The sequence below is a fragment of the Hylobates moloch genome, unplaced genomic scaffold (assembly GCF_009828535.3).
Source record: "Hylobates moloch isolate HMO894 unplaced genomic scaffold, HMol_V3 SCAFFOLD_12, whole genome shotgun sequence".
Taxonomy (NCBI): domain Eukaryota; kingdom Metazoa; phylum Chordata; class Mammalia; order Primates; family Hylobatidae; genus Hylobates; species Hylobates moloch.
In genome coordinates this window covers 100,096,394-100,103,272 of record NW_026652287.1, presented here as the reverse complement: position 1 = coordinate 100,103,272, position 6,879 = coordinate 100,096,394, and the positions used below count along the sequence as shown (strand labels likewise).

The 6,879-nt window shown below is 42.4% G+C and overlaps 1 long non-coding RNA gene across 1 annotated transcript; it reads right to left on the bottom strand.

Annotated features, from left to right (window-relative positions):
• Positions 1–297: 297 nt before the first annotated feature.
• Positions 298–6,151, bottom strand: LOC131380864 (uncharacterized). Its single transcript, XR_009209106.1, has 3 exons — positions 5,984–6,151; positions 2,900–2,973; positions 298–671 (listed from the first exon to the last, which is right to left on the bottom strand). It is a non-coding gene; the product is annotated as an uncharacterized LOC131380864 (long non-coding RNA).
• Positions 6,152–6,879: the final 728 nt, after the last annotated feature.

Below are 6,879 nucleotides of genomic sequence, written 5' to 3'. Positions count from 1 at the left end.
TCTGCCCTTTGGGCAGTAGGGAACCAGTGGAGCTATACCTGTCTGAAAGTTCTACAACAAGAGTATTGTTTCTTAGATGTTTGGTTTATTTGAGGCTGTGCATGTTTTATTAGGTGTTTGCTCTAATGTGTTAGAATTGGAAGGATGATGTACTCATCTGTCCAGGTAAATGTCTAGAGTATTTTGGAAAGGGTCTTTCTGATGACACCCTCCCAGATCCTCAGGATCAAAAGACATCATATCAGAAGTAAATATATTCTGACTTTGGACATTAATGCTCCAAACTTGAATGCCACCTGAAGCCTGGACCACAGCAGAAAGCAGCCTCTCAAAGTCCTTGGTTTGAAGGGCAATAGCTTATTAGAGAGTGATTGTATTAATTTGCTGTGGCTGCTGTAACAAGTTACCATAAACTTGATGGTTTAAAACAACACATATTCTCTGATAGTTTGGGAGGCCAGAAGTTCACAATCAGCTTCACTAGGCCTAAGTTCAGGTGTCGACAGGACTGGTTTTGGTTTCTTTGGAGGCTCCAGGACAGAGTCGGTTCTGGGCCTCTTCCAGCTTCTGGTGGCTGCTGGCATTCCTTGGTCTATGGCTGGCTTGCTGTAATCTCTGCTTCCCTGGCCACATTGCCATCTCCTCTTCTGCAGTTGAATCTAGGCCCACTCCTGAGATAACAGCGTTAATCCATTAGTGAGGACTGAGCCTTCATGGCCTAATCACCTCTTAATGGTTCCACCTCTTAATACTATCACAGTGACAATTACATTTCAACATGAGTTTTGGAGGGGACGTTCAAACCATAGCAAGTGACCTCTGGCTTGCAGGCCTGCCACCTGACAGATTCCCCATTTGGCCTGCCTTCTTAGTTGTGTGTTTGTACTTCATTGTAAAAGGCATGCATGCGTATAAAAAGAAAAATCAGCCATTGCTGAGGGGTGCACAGTTAAAAGTGAAAGTCCTTCTAAGTCCACTTCCCAGAATTCACCACTAGAACTGAAATTGGTTATGTATGCACCCTGAAATTTGCTCAGTGTATATGTGGTCTACACAGAGAGATCATACAGTATCCACTGTTTTAGTGTATAGCTATTTCAGTGACTTAGAATTCTACTCACTCTTCCTTCAAACACAGTTTCTTTATATTTACCATGTCATGAGGCCCACTTGTTCCAAAGCTGTGCTCTTACCTGCAGGTGAGTCAGGAGGGGTTAGCAATGGTGGGGAGTGTAGGGCCACTTGCCGTGCCCCTTTGAACTGGGGCATTATATAGGCACTCATCTGGAATGTCTTCACTTGTTAGTCTTTATTAGAGCTCTTGTTCTAACAGAGTTCAGTTATATGAATGTGCCCTAATTTAACCAGTTTCCTAGCCATGGACATCTGCTTGTTTCTACTTTTTTGTCATTTCAAATAGCATTTTTCTGGTATCCTTATGTGTGTATATATGTATGTATATCTGTGTCCTTGTGAGAATATATTTGAGGAATTAATTTGTGGAGGAGGAAATACTGAGTCAACTTTATTGGTATGGCTACAGAGGAAACCCCCCCAACAACCTCCTCCCTGCACCCCCAACCTTTGTTTCCCTCAACAGGGCCTGTAGTCTGGAAGGAGGGAGGGAGCTGGCAGCAGTGGTAGCCTACCTCCCTCCTGTGCACGAAGTCCTGGCAGGTTCGTGCCATAGCAAGTGGCACGAACGTTCACACGTTCAAACCATAGCAAGTGACCTCTGGCTTGCAGGCCTGCCACCTGACAGATTCCCCATTTGGCCTGCCTTCTTAGTTGTGTGTTTGTGGTAGAGGCACAAACCCTCTGCCTCGGCCATGTCATCCCGCTGCTGAAGAGGTTGTGGCATTGCCTAAAATGTGGCTATGCAGGCAGTTTGTGGAGGAGTTAACTCGGAAGAGGTTTGATGGAACGTTTCCCAACATTTCTGTCAACTCGTAAATTCTAGCTGGTTATCAGAATTCAAACGCATGTCAAAAAACGCATGTCAAAAAAATTACTACTGTTTCAGTTAAGACATTTTTAAACTGTTCAGACTTCCATCTGAAATATGTAAGCATAGAAAGCAGTTTTCTTAACGATGACACAGATCGCTGGTATTTGTTTAAAAAAAGCTCAGGCTGAACACAGCCCCTACCAAGCTGCTGTTTTGCTGCTTGCTGGCACTTTCTATTTCAGAGCAGCTGAGTGTTTATAGGTGGGCACCTAGCACAATGCCTGGGAGAACACAGAAGGCCCTCTCAAAGATCTGTCAAATGAAATTGGGATCTTTAAACAGCAGATACTGCCATAGAACAGACTCTAACACCAGCTTAAAAAAATAGCCTCCATTTAAAGCAGCTGTGAGCTCCGCAGTAGAATGCACAGGCAGGACACATGGTCACCACCGAGGCCTCTGTGGGCCAGGGCAGATGGGGGTGAGTGTGTCTGAAAAGTCTGCACCCTAATGACCCCCTGGTTGCACAGTCCCAGAATTGGGTTTCGCCACATAAGAGCTAAAACAGGAATTGGCTATATAGTGTTTCAGCTTCAAGAGGCTTTCACTTTGAGCCTGATTCCATTTCTGTGTTACCCAGGGCTTGGCAAGTGGCACTGCACCCCCAGCAAGGCTGTCCCTCAGCTGCAGGTTAGAGCACAGCTTTGTGTGAGTCGGCTTGCGACAGGCTGCAAACACAGAACCACTGTGGGAGGAAGGAGGGTGTGTGGCAGTTCTAAGTCATTGAAATTGCTGTTCTTTCTCCCCAGGCCATGTGGGGTGCCCCTGTTCTTACTCCTCTTTCCTGCATTCCCCCTTTAGGAACCAGAGCCAAGGAGCACAGTTTGATGGCTAGGGCAAGTGGCAAGGAGAACTGAATTCCTAAAATTGATGGTGTTAGTAGTCACATACCACCTAAGAGAAGGCTGTTGTGAGATCCTTGCCGTAGGCAGGGCCACTGAAACGTCATCGTACAGTGAGTCCAGCTGCGTGTCAAAAAAACGAGCAAAAGTATAGCAAGCATTTGTGAGGGTTTTCTTCCTGAGAAGCTATTTTGAAATAGCTTTCTCTACACTTTTATAATTTTTATAAAATCAGACTTTATACAGTATCTTGCTCATTAGGTTACATGGGAATTGACTCGAATCCTTTTATGCAGTGTTCTATGAAGATGTGTGGCACAATGCCAGGCTCTGGAAGAGAGTTAGGAAATAAATAGCATGTGCAAGATGCTTTATGTTGTTGACCAGCTCCGTCTTGGTCCTAAGTAAATAAGCCATGAGAAAGTGAATATGAGTTCTAAACAGTGACTCTTTGTTAAAGCAGTTAGCAAAAGGTTATACATTCACATGTTGTAACAGTGTGATGAGAACGTAAGTGTGTTATGTAATTTCTCTGCATTCTTCTGAATGTTTAAAGTACAAGTAAAAAGGAAACACGATATGCTTTAAAAAACACATTGAGGGGCGGGGTGCAGTGGCTCACGCTTGTAATCCCAGCACTTTGGGAGGCCAAGGCAGGCAGATCACGAGTTCAGGAGTTTGAGACCAGCCTGGCCAACATGGTGAAACCCTGTCTCTCCTAGAAATACAAAAATTAGCTGGGAGTGGTGGCAGGCGCCTGTAATCCCAGCTACTGGGGAGGTTGAGGCAGGAGAATCACATGAACCCGGGAGGTAGAGGTTGCAGTGAGCCAAGATCGCACCACTGCACTCCAGCCTGGGCAACAAGACTGAAATCCATCTCAAAAAAACAAAAACAAAAAACCATACACATTGAGAAATGACTATTTTACATGAGAACATCATCTGCCTGATTCAAACTAGAGATGAAACCACCTTTTCCCTCCTTACGTTTAATCTACCTCAGAAAACACCACATTATACATTTCTTCCTCTTCTGTGTTTATTTGCATGTTTATTTTAGTAACTTCATTGAGGTATAATTTACCTCCAATAAGTTCACTTATTTTAGGTGAATAGGCTGATGAATTTTAGAAATTATACACATTGATGTAAACACCTCCATAATCAAGATAAATAGAACATTTCCATCACCTTTAAAAATGCCTTCACACTCTATTGCAGTTGATCCTTTTCCTTAATCCCTGGCCCTGGACAACCTCTGATCTGCTTTCTGTCATTATAGCTTTGACTTACAAAAAATTTTATATAAATGGAATCCTACTCTATGTAGTCTCCTGTGTGTCTTCTTTTTTTTTTTTTTTTGAGATGGAGTCTCGCTCTGTCACCCAGGCTGGAGTGCAGTGGTGCAATCTCGGCTCACTGCAAGCTCTGCCTCCCTGGTTCACACCACTCTCCTGCCTCAGCCTCCCGAGTAGCTGGGATTACAGGCACCCGCCACCACGTCCGGCTAATTTTTTTGTATTTTTTAGTAGAGATGGGATTTCACTGTGTTAGCCAGGATGGTCTCGATCTCCTGACCTCGTGATCCACCTGCCTCGGCTTCCCAAAGTGCTGGGATTACAGGCATGAGCCACCGTGCCTGGCCTGTGTGTCGTCTTTCACTTAACCTTTTGGAGACTTATTTATATTGTTTGGTGTTTTCGTATTTCATCCCTTTTTTTGCTGAGTAGTATTCAATGAGTACGGCTCTATGAAGTAAGAGGATATAAGCATATGTGTATGTGTGCATATAAGTAGGTGGTTCATGTGAGCATGTTCTCTTCCTCACCACTCCACTTACTGGCTGCTCAAATGAATTAATTTAAGATGTCTCTTCATCTTTTGACAGTTTAACTTTTCAAATTTGACTATTCCTTTATCTCTTTTGCAAATTAAGATTATACTTACAACTTTAAATATTATTTATATTAAGCAATTTGGTTATCATATGCCTTGATACAGTTTTCTTCATGATTCTTGTGCTTGAAGTTTGTTGAGCTTCTTTAATCTGTGAGTTTATAGTTTTCATCAAATTTGGAAAATTTTTTGGTCATTATTTCTTCATATACTTTTATTCCATCTCCTCCCTTCTCCTTCAGTGACTGGCTCATTTGTCCATCCATCCATCCATCCATCCATCCATCCATCCTTCCTTCCTTTGTTTCTTTTGTCTTTTTTTCTGTTTCACTTTAGGTCATTTCTATTGCAGGGTCATCAAATTCACTAGTCTTTCCTTCTACAATGTCTAGTCTGCTCTTATTCCCATTTAGCATATTTTTCATCATAGGCATTGTAGTTTTATCTTTAGAAATTTGATTTAAATCTGTTTTTAAAAAAATATCTTCCATGTCTCTAAGATGTTCATTTTTTTTCTAGCTCTGAGAACATGAAGAATACAGTTAGAACTTTTAGAGTCCCTGTCTGCTAATGTTATCATTTGTTGTTTCTGGCCTGTTTCTGTTGATTGATTGTTTTCCTCATTATGAGTTGTACTTCCCACTTCTTGCATGCCTGGTCATTTTTAAAACTGGATACCAGCTATTGTGAATTTTACCTTTTTGTGTGCTGGATTTTTTGGTGTTGCTATAAATATTCTTGAGCTTTGTTCTTGGATGTATTAAATTACTCAAACAGTTTGATCCTTTTGAAGTTTGCTTTTAAGCTTTGCTAGGTAAGATGAGAGTAGGCTCTAGGGATACTGTTGGTAGCCTTTCCGAGTACTCTTTCGGATGCCCTGTGAATCATGAGGTTTTCCACTCTGTCTGGGGAGACTAGGCACTATTTCCAGTCCTGTGTGAGGCTCGGGGATTGTTTACTTTGCTTCTCTCAGGGGGTTCTTTCTCTGTTCTCAGATAGCTTTCTTACATGCAAGCACCGATCAGTACTCAGTTGAAGATTTGGGGGACCATCTAAGATCTCTGCAACACTCCCTCTGTGCAGCCCCCTTCTCTTTATTACTCTGCTCTGTGAGCTGCAACTGCCTTGAGACTCCCCACTCTATCTTCTCAGCTCAGAGATGCTGGGCTCCTCCTGGGTGCCCCTTGCCTGCACCCTGGCCTGGAAACTGTCCCCGGGCAGTAAGGTGGGCTTACCTCATTGGCTTTCTCCCTCTCAGGATCACTGTCCTTTGCTGCCTGATGGCCAATGACCGAAAACCACGGTTTCTATACTTTTTTCAGTTCTTTAGTTTTCACGGCGGAAGGTAAATCTAGTTCCTGTTATTCCATCTTCACCGGAAACAGAAATCCCAACCTAGTTTTTAAAACTTTTAATGAAATATTTTTAGCACACAGGCAAGTATATTGATTACTCAGATAGCCATGACTCATTTTTATAGTTTTGTCATTTTTCCACTGCATTTTAAAAAACAAAACATTACAGATACAATTAAAATCCTCTTTTTTTTTTCCAGACAGAGTCTCACCCTGTTGCCCCGTCTGGAGTGCACTGGTGCACTCTCGGCTCACTGCAGTCTCCATCTCCCAGGTTCAAGCAATTCTCCCATCTCAGCCTCCCTAGTAGCTCGGATTACAGGCATGTGCTACCACACATGGCTAATTTTTGTATTTTTAGTAGAGTTAGGGTTTCACCATGTTGGCCAGGCTGGTCTCAAACTCCTGACCTCAAGTGATCTTCCCACCTCAGCCTCCCACAGTGCTGGGATTACAGGCGTGAGCCACCGTGCCCAGCCAAATCCTCTGTTATTAATCCTATTCTTCTTTCCCTTTACAGAGGTAGCCAATATTCTGTATTTGATTATTGTCATTCATGTGTGGATTTTAAAAAATAGTTTTACTACATATGTATGTATCTATACATAGTCTCTATTAACAGTATTTATTATCTGAAGACATAAAACAGTATCATGCTGTTCCTATAATTCTTCCATTTTCTTTCACTTTTCATTCAGCATTTAAAAAATATTTATCCCCATGATACAGATAGCTTTAGCTGAAATGTGCCTTCCACAAGAACAATAATATTGCTG